This window comes from Bos indicus x Bos taurus, chromosome 1 (assembly GCF_003369695.1).
Source record: "Bos indicus x Bos taurus breed Angus x Brahman F1 hybrid chromosome 1, Bos_hybrid_MaternalHap_v2.0, whole genome shotgun sequence".
Classification (NCBI taxonomy): domain Eukaryota; kingdom Metazoa; phylum Chordata; class Mammalia; order Artiodactyla; family Bovidae; genus Bos; species Bos indicus x Bos taurus.
Window position 1 is genome coordinate 124,385,019 of NC_040076.1, and position 18,486 is coordinate 124,403,504.

Below are 18,486 nucleotides of genomic sequence, written 5' to 3' on the forward strand. Positions count from 1 at the left end.
CAGTCCCTGCAGTGAGGGTCTGGTCAGTCTACTACTTCTGCCTCAATTTTCTGTCCAGCATTCCAATTCTCTAGAGAATTATTTACTCTAGTACAGCCCTTAAACCTGAGCAGAAAAGGCCCCCGTCCTGAGCCTTGAACTTTGGGTAGCCTGCGTGTCAGAAATATCAAATTGCAAAGATTATGAGAATGTTATTTTGGATGCTTGGTGATGATAGAACAAATGGGAATTATAGGAGAGGAATTTATGAACTGAACTGGGCATTCATCCAGCCCAGAAGATACAGCGCTGAGAACCCTCATTTGTGAATGTGATGGTGAGAGTGGGAAGGGGTGGATAGAATAAGATCACAGCCTCTGCCCTGGGGAAGCAGGGAGAGGGAGTAGTTGCTCTTATTTGAAGCTGGCCACTATTTATTCAAAGTTACACCTATGCAAACTGGATTCCAAAGATAACAGTTCTCCCTTCTTTTTTGGGAAATGTTAAAAATTCTACGAAGGAAAAAGTTCATTTGGGAAGGAGAACTTACTCCCTTCAATATTTTGGGGATTTTTTCTGTATCTTTGGGCTAAGGCTCAGTTTCTGCCCTGCCCTGCCTCACCCCAGCTAATCTGTGCTTGACCAGGAGACAGGCTTTATCCTTCAGCCATCAAGGCTTCAAGGCATTACCTGGGATACCAGTGGGAGAGGAGGTGCCTTGGAAAAGAATGTGGGCCACACACTACACTTTTGCCAGGCCCTCGTGCTGGGTAACATGATGGGGATTGAAATCTGCTTCTGAGAATCAGGTCATGGTCTGGAGTCTGACTCAATAAACTGACTACCTGGAAGAACAATGCTACTGCCTGGTCTTCTGGGTTTGAGTTGTTGCTGCCTAGGGACTTCTGTTGCTATGCCCGTCCTCCCTAGAAACCTCAGTATCTCAACATCAGCAGCACAATTATCTTGGATAACTTAGCCTGAGCTAATCCCCAGTTTGCCTTGGGATGTTGGATATTAAGCAAAATCAATTCTCCCTTAATCCTATTTCCTTCTAGGCCTGACTCCCTGGTAAACAAGATTTCAGGCCATGTGAAAAAAGATTTCAAAAACTGTGGGTTAGTCACTGTGGTTCATTTTCTAGGGCTGCCATAGCAAACTACCACAGACTGGGTAGCTTAAAAAAGAGAGATTTATTTTCTCACAATTTTGGAGGCTAACAGTTCAAGTTAAAGGAATTGGCAGGGTTGGTTTTTTCCTGAGCCCTGTCTCCTTGACTTGCAGGTTACTGTCTTCTCACAATGTCTTTCCTCTGTGGGCACATGTACCTGGTAGCTCTCTTCTCTTACAAAGACAGCAGTCAGATTGGATTAGCATCCACCCTAATGATTTAATTTTCACTTAATTATTTCTTTAAATTACTCCTTTTTTTCTGCCTCACTATTGCAGCTGGGACATCTCATTTCATCTCTTGCCCTCAGATTGAGATTTATACCATTGGCTTCCCTGCTTCTTAAGTCTTCAGACTCAGACTAAACTATACTGCCAGCTTAGGTCTCTAGCTTTCGAACAGCAGACATGGGATTTCTCATCCTCTATAATCACATGAGCCAGTTCCTCTTAATAAATCTCTCTCTGTGTGTATATATATAGGAAATATATATTGAAAATTGATTCTATGAAATCAGAGTGTTTCAAATACCTAAAAGTGTGGACACAGCTTTGAAACTGCATAGTGGGTACAGGCTGAAAGAGTTTTGAAGTTCATGTTATATAATGGCTACATTTTGAATGGATCATTAAAGGTGATTTTGGTGAGAGCTTAGAGAGGAAAGAATAGAGCTGTAAAGAAAACTTCAGTCATCTTAGAGAATACCTGAGTAATGCTTAACAAAATATTGGCAGAGACATGGATGGTAAAGACCATTGTGGTGAGATATCAGATGGACATGAAGAACATGTTATTAGAAACTGGAGAAAAGATAATCCTTATTATAAAATGGCAAAGAACTTGACTGATTTGTATTCATGTTGTAGTGTTTTATAGAATATAGAACTTGTGAACAGTGAAACTTGATATTTTGCTGAGGAGATCTCTAAGGAAAATGTTAAAGGTTCTTTCCGTCTGCTTACAGGAAGATGTGACAAGAGATAAATCTTTTATTTAAAAAATAGAATTGTTAAGCAAAAAAGAATTGGAACTTAAAGACTTGGAAAATTCTCAGCCTATCAATACTGCAAAAATGAGAACGTGTATTCTAAAGAGAACATTAAGGGCACAGCCAAGAGATAATTTGATAAGCAGATTAATGTGGATGTGAATCATGGACCTAAAGGACCATCTCAGCAGAAGCCAGACACTCTTGTCCAAGACAGGGGAAGAATGATACCCTGTCTTCCCAAAGTGATGCAGATATCATCAGGATTGTCACTTCCACCACAGGCCCAGAGTGAAAGGGGCTGCGGGGCAGAATGGTTTCAAAAGGTGAGTCTGCCTCTCCAGTTCAGATGGTCTAGAGTGTCCTTGTCCAGAGCCTCTGTGATAGGGCCCCAGTAGAGCTGCAGCAAGGGCAGGGCCACTGCAGACAGCATGGCGTGAACAGCACCCCACTGAGTCATGGGGTGATATTGTTACCGCAGTGGGACCAGAGGGCAGAACCTTGAGCCAAAGAGGATTATTCCTGAGCCTCAAGGCTTAATATTACTGCCAGGTTAGGTTTTGGATTTGAAACCACTAGTCCTTAAGGTCCATGTAGTCAAAGCTATGGTTTTTCCAGTAGTCATGTACAAATGTGAAAGTTGGACCATAAAGAAGGCTGAGTGTCAAATAATTGATGTTTTCAAACTGTGATGCTGGAGAAGACTCTTGAGAGTCCCTTGGACAGCAGAGAGATCAAACCAGTCAATTGTATTTAGGAAGTCAATCCTGAATATTCATTGGAAGGGCTGATGCTGAAGCTGAAACTTTAATACTTTGGCCTCCTGATGCAAACAGCTGACTCACTGGAAAAGACCCTGATGCTGGGAAAGATTGAAGGCAGGAGGAGAAGCGGATGTCAGAGGATGAGATAGTTAGATGGCATAACCAATTCAATGGACATGAATTTGAGCAAAGTATGGAAGATAGTGAAGAACAGGGAAGCCTGGCTTGCTGCAGTCCATGGGGTTACAAAGAGTCAGACACAACTTAGCAACTGAACTGCAAAAAGTTCATTTTTCTTTCTTACTTCTCTCTTTTGGAATGGCAATGTTCACCCTACCATTGTATTTTGGAAGCTCGCAACTTGTTTGATTTGAGAAGTTTAAAGTTGTAGAGGAATTTACTTCAGGATAAATTTTACCTTCTGTCTCATCCATATCTGATTTAGATGATAAATTAGATAAGACTTTGGATTTAGACTTTAGTGTTGATACTGCAACAAATTAAGACATTTTGAGTTGTTGGGATGAAATACATGTATTTTGCACATAAGAAGAACATTAATTTGGGGAGCTCAGGAATGGAAAGCTACCTACTGAATATTTGTGTTTCCTCAAAACTTGTATGTTGAATCCTAATTCCTAATATGATGGTATTCAAGGTGGGGACTTTGGAAGGTTATTAGGGTCATAAGATTATTGCCTTTACAAATGAGAACTCAGAGAGCTCTCCTGCCCTTTCTTACTGTGTATGGACTTAGCAAGAAGACAGTCATCTATGAACCAAGTGGTAGACTCTCACCAGACAATAAATCTGCTGGTGCCATGATCTTGGTCTTTCTCTAGAATTGTTAGAAATAAATGTTTGTTTGTTTAAGTCACATAGTTTATGATAATTTTGGTATAGGAGCCAAAACTGACCTTTGTCACATTGATTTGGGGGGCAATGTTTTACCCTATAACCTCACTGCTGTGATAGATCGAGTCATTAATTTGTTCAAGTTCATACTTTTTATTAGAAAAGAGAAATAACTTCTAGGATCCTTTCATGCTGGGCTGGATACCAGAAGTCCCTGCTGAAATTATTTTTTCAGAAACACATTTTTGATTAGGGCTGAAAAGCAAGATTAAAGGTTATATTACCAGGTTAGTATGAGATTAATAGTATCCAAAGCACTAAATATTTATTCAACATGTATTTATTTGGTCCACTAAGTTGTGTATTAAGGCTCTAAAATTGTACTAGCTACTGAGAATATAACAGGAACCAGATACAATTATCATCCTCAAAAAGTTAGAGGCAAGCAAGATAGGAAAAACATGTAATTACATTTTGAAAAAGAAAAAAATTGTTCCAAATCTGATCTGAAAAAGAACATGCTTTGAGTGATATACGTCATATTGTCCTTTTGGGAGAAATTATTACTTCTGATTAACTTTTAAATAATTTCCATACAAACTTTAATAGCTAAAATGTTGCTCTGAGGAATCAAGTAACTCACCATCCAGATGACTCTCAGTTGAAAGTCTGATGAACTTCTACCAAATATTCTTTCCTTCTTTCTCTGATTCAACAATGACTATCTAATCATTCTTTTGACTATAAAAATCTCTCACCAAGAAAGAATCTTTAGCATATTCATAGGCCTTTTCCTCACAGCAAAGTTGTAATGAAACTTTGACACATGTTCATAACTAAATTGGCTGAAAAGCAGCACCAAGTGGCCCTCAACAGATAACTAGATGAAGAAGATGTGGTGTATATGCACAATGAAATATTACCCAGACATAAAAAGAGTGAAATATTGCCCTTTGCAGCAATGTGGATGAATCTGGAGAATACTATGCTTAGTAAATGAGTTAGACAGAGAAAAATAAATACTATATAATATTACTTTTATGTGGAATCTAAAAAATAATACAGATGAGATATATGTACAAAATGGAAACAGACTCACAGATAAGAGAAAACAAACTTGTGGGCTTCCCTGGTGGTGCTGTGGGTAGGAATCCACCTACCAGTGCAGCGGCAAGGGTTAGATCACTGCTTGGAAAGAGTCTACGTACTGTGGAGCAACATGCCCCGCAGCTGCTGAGCCCACGCTCTAGAGCCCACAAGCCACAACCACTGGGCCTGTGTGCTGGAGCTACTGAAGCCCGAGAACTTAGAGCCTGTGCTCCACAACAAGGAAGCCACCACAATGTGACGCCCATGCACTGCAGCTAGAGAAAGCCCATGTGCAGTAACAAAGACTGACTGCAACCAAAAATGAAATTAACTCATTCATTAAAAAATCTTTAAAAGAAAAGAAAAGCCTAGGGTTATGAAAGGAGAGATAAATTAGAGGTATGGTACTAACAGATCCAAACTACTATGTATAAAATAGATAAGCAACAAGGATATACTATATAGCACAAGAAATTATAGCCATTCTCTTATAATAACCTATAATGGAGTGTAATCTACAAAAATACTGAATCATTATGCTGTATATCTGAAACTAACACAGTATTGTAAATCAGCTATACTTCAGTTTAAAAAAATAGAAAGAAAATTACTAAGCATTATAATAAAAGCACACAGATAGGGGAGGCATTTGAATTTGGGTTGTAAGAGTGGGTGAGGTTGGGGATGGGGAAAATTTTTCCAGAAGTGACATCTAAATTAAATACTACAGAGTGAATAGAACAAAGGGCTGTGGGGAGATAAGAGGAATCTAAGAGTAGTAAAGACAAGAAACCTAGAAGACGGAAAACATTATCTGTATAGCAGGCCTGTCAGATAGGGCAGGCCTGCCCTATCTATGTCCCTTGGCTTGAAAACATCCTTGTTCTCAGGGCACTCCCACCTCTTTGTACCTGCATCTCCACCTGAGACTTTTCCCCAGGACAGCAGAAGGCCATTCTTTCCTCTTTTGGGAAATGCTGGTAAAAAAAAACTTGAGGACTGACATCTCCAATAGCAGCCCTGAACCAATGACAGAGTGGTGCAGTTAATATGAAAACACCCTAGTTCCTTCTCCTCCTATCTCCTTCAAGTGGGATAATTCTGGTAAGTTTCCCAGAATTTCCCCAGGGATTTAGTTCCAATCCCCCCTTGTGGGTCTGGCTTCCTTTTCCTGTGCTGTTTCTCAGCTCCCTACCAATGTTTTCCCTACTTTTCAAAATGCTTTCCCTCTAGCCCTTGTCACATGGTCTGCTCTGGGGAATCCAGACTATGCAGTCTTATTGAGTGAGTTGCAAGTGGCTGGACAACAGAGAAAATTTGTAATATCCAAAGAGGTTTAAGCAAGGTTTGGCCAGAGTATACAGGGCCCTATTTTACCAATTTAACATATAAAACAACAGAATGCTTGGGTAAGCTTTAATTTCAGATAAATACTAAGTAACATTATAGTATAAGTATGTCCCACGTATTGAAAAACTACTTATTATTTATCTGAAATTTAACTAGGCATCCTGCATTTTATCTGGCATTGCTACACAATCTAGAAAGGATTTGGAGCGTTATCTATAGGATACTTTGATTACAGCTTGAAACATGGATTTGGGAAAGGCTGGGGAAACCAGTGAGGAGGCCTGGGCCTGGAAAGGTCAGGGAGATGGGAAGAGTGAATAGAAAGCATAAGGGCATTTAGAAAGCTATCTGCACATCTCAGACTAGCTCCAGGGCAACAGAACTCTCTCGCTGGACAGAATGGGAAAAGACTTCCAAAAACTGAGTTCAAGATGTCTGAAAATACCCCCCTAACTGTTTAGACAAAGATATCAAAGTAGCAGTAGAGGCCTCCTTCCCCTGCCTCACCTGTGCGCTTATGCCCATACAGTGAAGCACTCTTCTTTGGACCCAAACACCCAGCCCTCTAAATCAGGCTGCAGGGACCCTTTGGGCCTAGACCACTTCTCCTAAGCTGTTCTGAAGACCTGCATTAGAATGGACTCGGCTCAGCCTTGTCCCCAGACAAGCCTCTAACCAGATCTTCTGGGAATTACCAGCTGTGCATGGCAAAGAGCACTAAGGAAAAGCAAATTCTCTTGTTGGTCATTTTCTCTTTGTTACTGTGGCTTTACCCCGAGATGGACCTTGCCCTATCTGATAATTCCAGCCATAAAGCCCACATGTCTCAGTGATCTCGCTGAAAATTCAACCTCATTATGGAGATGAATGGAGAGCATACTTTGCTTTATCATATGGCTTTCTCTGTGTAAAGAACTCTTCAGTTTCATTTCAACTTTCATGAAGGAAATTCTACTCCTGTGGGAATCTACTTCAAAAACAATATATTAAAAAAGAAGAAAAATGAAACCCATTTTACCAATGGTAGATTCTTTATCTGTTTCATACTGTTTCTTCAATTTGTAAAATGCGCACCAAAGACCATTAGGGAACATAATTTGAATTTCTTTATAGGAAAGTTAAACTGTTGAAAGATTAAAAAAAGAGAAAAAACTGCATCAAAATGAAAACAGGCCTTCATCATTTTCTAACACCTGAATTTGATTATAACTTTCATTTCTGGAATTGCATAAGGCTATTTCTTCAAACTAAATTGTGAATACTTGTGTCAGACATTAGAAAGGCATATGCATGAATGGTTATCTTGAAGTCATCTGTTTTCTACCCACATTCACATACACACAGACACCACTGTATGAGTGATTTGAGTTAGCATGTAACTGGGAAGGGTTAATTTTGATCCCATATTGGATCTGTGTCTGTAAGTTTAACCCTTGTTTTGCCACTTTTGTAATTATAGCAAATATAATGATCTACCTCAAGGAACTCTGCCCCCCTCCGCCTGACCCTTAAACTAAAGTGCCTTTGTTTAGCTCACAGGGAGATAACCTGACCCTGCCCACCTGTGAAGGACTGTGACATTCAGGCGTGGCTCAAAAATTCACATTTGGGGGGCCAGAATACAGATAGCTGTGGCATCCTTATTTATTAATATGGCATGAGATATTCCATTTCACACCACCTATGAAATGGCTATCAGGAAGTGAAACTAGCACATTCTCCTACCTGAGCTTTGCCATTTTAGGAGATATTTGCAAGAATTAAATGGTCTTTTTACTTTGTTTCCCCTCCTCTCATCTCTGATCCATAAAAGAACCTGGCATCCAGGCCCCAACAAGATGGTTATTTTAAGACATTAGTCTGCTGTCTTCTTGGTCAGCCAGCTTTTCAAATAAAATCACATTCCTTGCCTCAACAACTCATCTCTCAGATCTATTGGCCTATCATGGGGTGAGCAACATGAGCTTGGGCTCAGTAACAAGCAGAGCTGTTAATCACATTAAGCCATCCCACAGTAATCTTGGTACCCTAGGGTCTCTGATCTACTCTGTGCCAAGGATCATTTTTATTATTTACATATAGTATATGTTTAATTCTCATAATAACTTCATTCTCTCAAAAAACCTTCTCTACTTTACAGCTGTAGAAACTGAGACTTAAAAAATTGAATAATTTTCCCAAGGTCACATAGTCAATAAATGAAAGCTTTGTGCTGAATTTTGTCCCCTCTAAAATGTATGTATATTTAGGTCCTAACCTCTAATATGTCAGAATATAACTGTACTCCTTCCTCTGCCTTTTATTCTATTCAGGCCTTCACTGGATTGGATGATGCCCACCAACATTGGAGAAGGCAATCTACTTTACTAAACCCACGGATTCAAGTGCAAATCTCATTCAGAAATTCTGTCAAATTTACCCAGATATAATATTTATTCATTCCTCAGGTACTCTATGGCTAGACAAGTTGATACATAAATGTAACCATCTCAATTGAAGAGACAGATAGACACAGAGAATCAAAACTAGCTAGATCAGCAACCCATGAGAGCCTGTGCCAAGGTTGGAAAATTTAAGCTATAATTGATGAATTGTCAGAGGCTTAGTGTGGACAAATTTGAGAATTAAAAACTCCAAAGAGACCCAATCATAGAGAGAACCCACAGTATTGTGAGATTTACCTCCAGGAGTTTCTACCAGGCCCTCATAGTGAATATCAGAGACAAATCTCATCATGCTTCCAGCAGTGGGAGGGGAAAAGGATTTTTCTGTATTTTCAAATTCACCAGAGCATTCTGTTCTTTTTTTTATTTTAAGTGTTATTGGAGTATAGTTGATTTACAATTAGTTTCTGCTGTACAGCAAGGTGAATCAGTTATCAGTTCTGTTCAACTCACTTCAGTCGCTCAGTCATGTCCAACTCTCTGCGACCCCATGAATAGCAGCACGCCAGGCCTCCCTGTCCATCGCCAACGCCCAGAATTCACTCAGACTCACGTCCATCGAGTCAGTGATGCCATCCAGCCATCTCATCCTCTGTCGTCCCCTTCTCCTCCTGCCCCCAATCCCTCCCAGCATCAGAGTCTTTTCCAACGAGTCAACAGTTTACATGAGGTGGCCAAAGTACTGGAGTTTCAGCTTTAGCATCATTCCTTCCAAAGAAATCCATTCAGAATGGACTGGTTGGATCTTCTTGCAGTCCAAAGGACTCTCAAGAGTCTTCTCCAACACCACAGTTCAAAAGTATCAATTCTTCAGCGCTCAGTTTTCTTCACAGTCCAGCTCTCACATCCATACATGACCACTGGAAAAACCAGTTATAAGTATATATATATCCACTCTTTTTATGATTCTATTCCCATATAGGTCATTAGAGAGTATTGGGTAGAGTTCCCTGTGCTATACAGTAGGTTCTTATTAGTTATCTATTTTATATATAGTAGTGTATATCTGTTAATCCCAATCTCCCAATTTACCCCTCCCTCCCACCTTTCCCCTTGGAGAGCATTCTGTTCCTAATGAATTTTGCCCTCAGGAGAAATTATTTTACCAGAACCTAACTTGCTCGGATTTTGTCAGAGCTTAATCTACTTGAAGGAAGGGAAATAACCAAATCCTACTGATTTAGCCTTCCATGTGGGAGAAACAGGAACATATGACTTCCCAGGTAAACTTCACCAAACATTTAAAGAAGAGTTGATACCTATTCTTCTCAAATATTCTGAAAAATTCAAGGTTAAGGAACACTTCCAAGCTTATTCTATGAGGCTAGTGTTACTGTGATACCAAAATCCAACAAAACACTCCAAAAAGAACAAAAACTTATAGGTCAATGTCTCTGATAAGCATAGATGCAAACTACCCCGCCCCAAATATTAGCAAACCAAATTCAGCAATACATTAAAAAGATCATATGCCATGATTATTTGGAATATATTTCAAGGATGTAAGGATGCTTCAATACACACAAATCAGTCAATCTGATGCACAGCATTAATGAAATGAAGGATGGAACTCACATGGTAACTTCCATAGATGCTTAAAAAGCATTTGACAAAATCCAACATCCATGTACAACAAAACTCTTAACAAAGTGTGTGTAGAGGAAATATCTCAACATAGCAACAGTCATATACAACAAACCCACAGCTAACATTATACTCTATGATGAAAAGCTGAAAGCTTTTCCTCTAAGATCAGGAATAGGACGAGAATGTGATCTCACTGAGGCAGAAGATCAATGTTGGAAGTCTTAGCTACAGAAATAAGCAAGGAAAAGAAATAAGAGCATCCAAATGGAAAGGGAAGAAGTTTCACTATAGAAATATAACTATTTGCAGACAACATGATATGATATATAGAAAATCATAAAGATATCAAAAGACTGTTAGAACTAATAAATGAATTCAGTAAAGTTGCAAGATAAAATTAATATATAGAAATCTGTTACATTCTATACACTCATAACAAGCTATCAGAAAAATAAGAAAACAATCCCGTTTACAATTTTACTAAAAAGAGTGAAGTACCTAGGAACAAATTTAACTGAGAAGATGAAAGACCTGTACCCTGAAAACTGTAAGACATTGATGAAAGAAACTGATAATGACACAAATAAATGGAAGAATATGTCATGCTCATGGATTGGAAGAACTAATATTGTTAAAAATATCCATACTACCAAAAGCAATCTATAGATTCAATGCAATTATTAAAATAATATCTTTCACAAAACTAGAACAAATAATTCTAAAATTTGTATGGAACTGCAAAAGACCCCAAATATCCAAAGCAAACTTAAGAACAAGGATGGAGGTATCATACTCCTTGATTTCAAAGTATACCACAAAATTATAGTAATCAAAGCATAATGGTACTGGCACAAAAACAGACATAAAAATCAGTGGAACAACAACAAAAAAATCAGTGGAACAGAATAGAGAGCCAGAAATAAACCCACACTTATATGACTAATTAATCTATGACAAAAGAGGCAAGAATATGCAATGAGGTAAAAATTAAGCTCTTGAATAAATAGTGCTGGGAAAATTACACACAAAAGAATCAAATCAGACTACCTTCTCACACTACACACAAAAATAAACTCAAAATCAATTAACAATTTAAACATAAGACCCGCAACCATAAAACTTCTGGAAGTAAACATAGGCAGTATGCTCTTTGACGTTAGTTTTACCAATAATTTCAAGGGTTTTTTTCCCAAAGGCAAGGGAAACAAAAGGATGGGACTACATCAAACTAAAAAGTCTTTGCATAACAAAAGAAACTATCAAGAAAACAAGAAAGCAGCCTTCTGAATGGAAGAAGGTATTTGCAAATAACATATCTGATAAGGGATTATAAAATCCATTTGTAATATGCAAAATATACAAAGAACTCATAATGCAATATCCAAAACAAAACCTGATTAAAAAATAGGCAAAGGATCTGAATAGATATCTTTCCAAAAAACAAACACAAATGGCCAACAGACACATGAAAAGATGCTGAACATTGCTAATCATCAGAAAAATGCAAATCAAAACCACAATGAGATATCACCACACCTGTCAGAATAGTTATTATAAAAAATATAATCAATAACAAGTGTTGGTGAGGATATAGAAAAAAGAAAACCCACATGCACTGTAGACAGAATGTAAATTGGCACAACCACTATGGAAAACAATATATAGATTTTTCAAAATATTAAGTTTAAAAATACCATACAATCCAGCAGTTCTACTCCTTGGTATTTTTCTGAAAGAAAACAAACCATTAATTTGAAAAGATATATGCACTCCTATGTTCACTGCAGCATTCTTTGCAAAAGTTAAGACATGAATATGGCCTAGGTGTCCATAAATTGTTGACTAGATAAAGAAGATATAGTATATATATATATCTATAATGGAACGTTACTCAGCATTAAAAAAGAATGAAATCTTACCATTAGCAGCAATCTGGATGAACCTATAGGGTATTATGCTATGTGAAATGTCACTTATATATGAAATCTAACAAAACAAATGAACACACACACACACAAAACAGAAACACACATACCAATAAAGGAAATAAACTAGTTGTTGTCAGAGGGCAGGGAAGTGGGATAAATGAGCAAAATAGGTGAAAGGGATTAAGAAGTACAACTTCTAGTTATAGAATAAAAAAGTCATGAGGATGTAATGTACAGCACAAAGAATAGTATTGTGATAACTTTTACAGTGACAGATGGGAACTATACTCATAATGGTGATTACTTCATAATGTATAAAAGTGTTGAATTACTAGAACTGAAACAAATATTACTTCGTAAGTCAACAAAACTCCAATAAAAATTGAAATAATAGTTGTGAGATTTAAAAGGAAAAAGAAAAACCAGAGCTGAATAGCCAAGAACTGTGAGACAACTATAAAATGTAACATCTAGAAAGATTAGGAAGAGATAAAGAAACAGAAAAGAACATTGAAGCAGTTATGGCCGAGAATTCCCCAAATTATTGTCAGACACCAAACCAGATTCAATAAGCATAAAGAACATGAAACAGAATAAATGTCAAAAATACCTACACTTAGACATAGCATACTCAAGTTTCAGAAAATGAAAGAGCAAGAAAAATCTTGAGAGAAGCCAGAAACAAAAAAAAACCTTACCTTTAGAGGAGCAAAGAAACCTTGCAAGGAAGAAGAGCATGGAGTAAAACATTTGAAGTCTAGACAAAAACAAAATGAAAGAACTACCCAGAATCCTGTACACTGGAAGACTAGGCTTCAAATAAAGGAGAAATACTTTCTCACACAAACAAAAGTTGAAGGAATTTGTTTCCAGTAGACCTACCTTGCATGAAATATTACAAGAAGTTCTTTAGAGAGAAGGAAAATGATAAAGATCAGAAATTCAGATCTGCATAAAGGAACACCATTGAAGAATGAATTTGGGAAGATAAAATAATTTCACTTTTATTTTTAATCTAACCATTTGTTCAAAATAATAAAAGCAACAATGTATTGAATTATAACTTTACATATCAGTCAGTTCAGTCGCTCAGTCGTGTCCAACTCTGCGACCCCATGAACCTCAGCACACCGGGCCTCCCTGTCCATCACTGACTCCCAGAGTCCAACCAAACCCATGTCCATTGAGTCTGTGATGCCATCCAACCATCTCATCCTCTGTCATCGCCTTCTCCTCCTGCCCTCAATGTTTCCCAGCATCAGGGTCTTTTCAAACGAGTCAGCTCTTCACGTCAGGTGGCCAAAGTATTGGAGTTTCAGCTTCAACATCAGTCCTACCAGTGAACAACCAGGACTGATCTCCTTTAGGATGGACTGGTTGGATCTCCTTGCTGTCCAAGGGACTCTCAAGAGTCTTCTCCAACACCACAATTCAAAACATCAATTCTTCAGTGCTCAGCTTTCTTTATAGTCCAACTCTCACATCCATACATGACCACTGGAAAAACAATAGCCTTGACTAGATGGATCTTTGTTGACAAAGTAATATCTCTGTTTTTTAATATGCTGTCTAGGTTGGTCATAACTTTCCTTCCAAGGAGTAAGCGTCTTTTAATTTCATGGCTGCAATCACCATCTGCAGTGATTTTGGAGCCCAGAAAAATAAATTCTGCCACTGTTTCCACTGTTTCCCCATCTATTTGCCATGAAGTGTTGAGACCAGATGCCATGATCTTAGTTTTTGTATAGATTTTATGAATTATGGCAATGACACAATGAATTGGAAAGAGAAATTAGAAATATTTTATTATTATAAGGTCATACACTATCTGTGAATTGCTACAGTGTTATTTGAAAGTGGATTTGGACTAATTGTAAATGTATCTTCACCAAAGAAGATATACAGATGATGAAAAGCATATGGAATGATGTTCCACATCATATGTCACCAGGAAATTGCAAATTAAAGCAATGATGAGATATCCCTACAGACCTATTATAAAGGCCAGAATTTAAAACACTGACAACACCAACTGCCTGTGAGGATGTGGAGTAAGAGAGACTCTCACTCATTGTTGGTGGGAATGCAAAGTGGTACAGCCACTTTGGAAGACAGTTCAGTAGTTTCTTACAAAACTGAACATACTCTTACCATAATCATACTCTTTGGTATTTATTGAAAACATTTTTGTTGTTTACTTGATAAGTTGTGTCCAACTTTTCTGCAACCCTATGGACTGTAGCTTATGTCTACACAAAAAAACCTGCTTAAAGAGGTTTAAAACAGCTTTATTCATAATTGCCAAGACTTTCAAGAAACTAGGATATCCTTCAGTAAGTGAATGGATAAATAAACTGTGGTACATCTAAACAACACAATATTATTCAATGCTAAAAAGAAATAAGATACTAAACCACAGAAAGACATGGAAAAACCTTAAATACATATTAGTAAATTAAAGAAGACAAACTGAAAGCTACATACTACATGATTCCAACAGTATGATACTCTGAATAAGGCAAAAATATGGAAACAGTAAAAGATCAGTGATTGCCAGGGACTGGCGGTAGTGGGGTGGGATGAATAGGCAAAGCCTATCCCAGAGGAATTTTAGGATAGAGCAATGATTCTGTGTGATACCACAATGGTGGATAGATGTTATACATTTGTCAAAACTCACAGACTATACACCACGACAAATGAAACAATGTGAACTACAGACTTTGAGTGACAATCCCTGGTGGCTCAATGGTAATGAATTTGCCTGCAATGAAGGACCTGCGGGAGACGCTGGTTGGATCCGTGAGTTGGGAGGTTCCCCTGGAGGAGGAAATGGCTACCTACTCCAGTATTCTTGTCTGGGAAATCTCACAGATAGAGGAGCCTGGCTGGCTACAGTCCATGGGGTTGCAAAAATTCGGATGTGTTTGAGTGTGCATGCATGCATATGTAGCATAGGTTCATCGTTTGTAAATAATGTACCTCTCTAGTGTGGGAGGTTCATAATGGATGTGGTTGTACATGTGTTAGAACAGGAGGTATATGAGAGCTCTCTGTACTTTCCACTCAATTGTACTATGAATCTAAAATTGCTCTAAAAAAGGAGTTTATTAATTAAGAAATTTATCTGTACAGAGATTTTCTTTTTCCCCCCTTTTGTCTCCAAAAGCCTCATCAGATCCAGTCATTTCCCAAGGTGAGAATAATGGAAAAGGCCTTTTAGTAAAGCTGACTAAAAGAGCTGCTAAAAAGATTTTACCCAGGTAGTGTTTACCTTGCAGTTACCTCCTAATACAGGATTAGAATCTCTTTCCGTCCCTAGCTCTGTCTGGCTAGGAACAATCTAACTCAAGAGGTTAAACCTTTGGTTTAACCTTTGATTAAAGAAGAGAGTGGACTCTGAAAGATAGTGAAGAAAATATTGCACGATCCCATCTGTGTGCAATGTCCAGAATAGGCAAATCCATAGTGACAAAAAATAGATTAGTGGTAGTCAGGGTCTGTGGGAAAAGGGCCACAGCTAAGGAATGTGGGTTTTTGGAGGGAGTGATGAATATGTCCTAAAATTTATTTTTGTGATGGTTGCACAAATCTGTGACTATACTAAAAACCATAGAAGTATATTATATGGTTTATAATTTATATTCCAATAAAATTGTTTTTGAAAAAGGAAGGCAAGGCAAAACAAGAGCTAAAATGACCAAGGAGTGGGAAAAAGGAGAGGGACAGGAAAGATAAAATCAAAAGGGGCAAAGTTTCCTGGTCATCCTGCAATGTCCAGCCTCAGAGGAATGACCACATGGGTATGCCTTAGCATTTTAAATTTTGAGCTTCAAGTTTTTAAGGAAATACAGACAAGAGTGAAGAAGTCAACTCTGAATCTCAGTGCTTCTGTGAGCCATGTAGAGACTGCAATAATCAACTGGAACCCAAGAGACAGTTTTGCACATGCTTCTGGACTCTCTCTGTGTGCCTGTCTATCTAACGGTGGTTGTTTGGGATCCATCTGTTTTTACTACAAAGGGAAACTCACAGTAGAGAGTTACTTACTTTTGAATTCCTCTTGATGTTTTAAATTTTAGGGTAGGATCAAACATAAACCTCAGAGAACTGTGTACTCATATTGTATTCTTTAGTCATCATAAATTGCTTGTAGTTAGTTGGGTTTTGTTGTTTTGCCATCTGCCTCCATTGAAGAATGCACTGAAAAAACAATCTTTAAAATTCAGCATCATCTTTATTGAGTCCACAAGACCTGATATCAAAAGCACCTGAAGCTCTTATCAAATGCACAGATGCAAAGATAGTGAATTATAATCCTGAGACTGCAACCAGAATTATGATTCTATATGTTAACATATAATTCTATGTTAACAAAGGCTTCTTCTGTTGCATTTCCCAGCTGAAAACTACTGTGGTACATCACCTTTTCCTTCTTTATAACACCCCAGAAATGTTTTTGAGAAAAAAGTTGAAGTCCAGAAATAAAGTGATTTAGAGAGTGAGAAGGCTTGGATAAAATGGCTGATCTCTTGAGTCTTCACTCAGTGTTTTTCTTACCACACCATATCGATGTCACTTACTGATCTGCTAATTTTTAGGGATCAATAAAGGAGAGTCAGTGCTTCTCATTCCATGTAAATACTAACCTGAGGGAAATACTATGGCTTACCCAAGACTTTAGAATTAGGAAGACCTTACCAACTGAGATTAGCACATGAAAGGAGTTGGGAACTGCAGGGCCTTGAGTCATCAGGTGTGAAACAGTCCAGAAGTTCACAGGCCTTTGCTTCATTGCCTGCTGGGTTAGTCTGACCTTCCTCTAATCTATCCCTAAAATTCCAATCTCTCCACCTTTCAATGGGAGCACCTCTTAGAAATATGAGATGCCTTATATTTCTGTGGAGAAGCTCCATATGATATAAGCATTTTCAAAGAAAAGACAGTTCTTTGAAAAACATTTTATTGATGGGATTTTTCCCCCTAAGAAATAAAAGGTTTAATTTGAAAAGCCCAGATATTAGATGGAATTATTCATACTTTGGGGCTTCCAGGGACCAAAAAATGTGCAAAATCACAATACTCAGAAGGGTAATTTATTTATATTATATGTCAATTAGCAATATGTAGATGTCCCAAAATTGGTTATAGTTATATACTGCAATGGGAATTCCCTGGCCACTCAGTGGTAAAGAATCTGCATACAATACAGGAGACAGGGGTTTGATCCATGGGTCGGGAAAATCCTCTGGAGAAGGAAATGCCAACCCATTCCAGTATTCTTGCCTGGGAAATCCCAGAGACAGAGGAACCTGGCAGGCTACAGTCCATGGGGTCACAAGAGTTGGAAACGATTTAGCGACTAAACAGCAACAACAGATATACTGCAATAACTTCTAATCTGTTACTCATGTAATGACAATGACAAATTGCAAATTACAAAATGCAACAACAACAAACCTGATTCTTCTTGACTGAGACTGCTTCCATTCTGGTTCCCTTATTCATTTTTTTCTCTCTACGCACACACTTGCACACACAAACGGCATTTCAGTCACTCAAAGCTACAGCAGTTTGGAGATCAAAGTCTCTACATGTTCAGGTTAGAAGTTCTCTTGAATAGTTAAAACTAGTGTGAAATCACTTAAATTTCCATAAATTTCATTTGCTTTTTTCAAGACACATCTTACCTGGCTCATCAAGATGGAGTGGTAAGGAAATTGCTTGAGATTAATATTCAAATGGTCCTAGAAATAAACCAACAAGTTGAATTAAAGGTAATATGCATTTGTAGCAATTGTTCAACTACTTAGATTCAGTTTTTTTGATTCCAGAATTTATGCAACTGAATATAGGGCCCACCTTACAGTTTGTGGTCTGCTCCTTAGATTGATAATGCTTTGGGTTGTATCGTCGGTTTAAATTCTTGAGCCTTAAAGGGAAATAATGCAAATGTGACCAAGTTAGACAAGTTACCTTACTTCTCAGAACCTGTTCCCCACCTATTAGTTTCTCATCTTTCAAGTTTGTAGTGAGAAATGGAGATCATTGATGTGAATCACTAAGTATAGTGACTGGCATATTACAGAAAGTTATTGTTATTGTTATTAATGATACTAACAAAGAAACTTTTGCTCAGCCATGATAATAAAAAAAAATCAACTGGTTTTATAGCACAAATAGAACAATTTTAATTAGAAATTACTTTCCATTTCGTTCTACAAGCAGCACCTCTATTTTCCTTGAAATCCCTAAGAATTATCAAACAGTTCTGAGTATTTACAGTCCAAAATTTTCTGTAAAATTATGTATTGATAATATAGCATATTGA

General features: G+C 37.8%; 1 long non-coding RNA gene across 1 annotated transcript; it reads right to left on the minus strand.

Moving 5' to 3' along the window:
* Positions 1-14,366: 14,366 nt before the first annotated feature.
* On the minus strand, positions 14,367-18,164 carry LOC113899162. Its single transcript, XR_003512854.1, has 3 exons — positions 18,018-18,164; positions 17,846-17,902; positions 14,367-16,358 (listed from the first exon to the last, which is right to left on the minus strand). It is a non-coding gene; the product is annotated as an uncharacterized LOC113899162 (long non-coding RNA).
* Between the last annotated feature and the right edge of the window lie 322 nt (positions 18,165-18,486).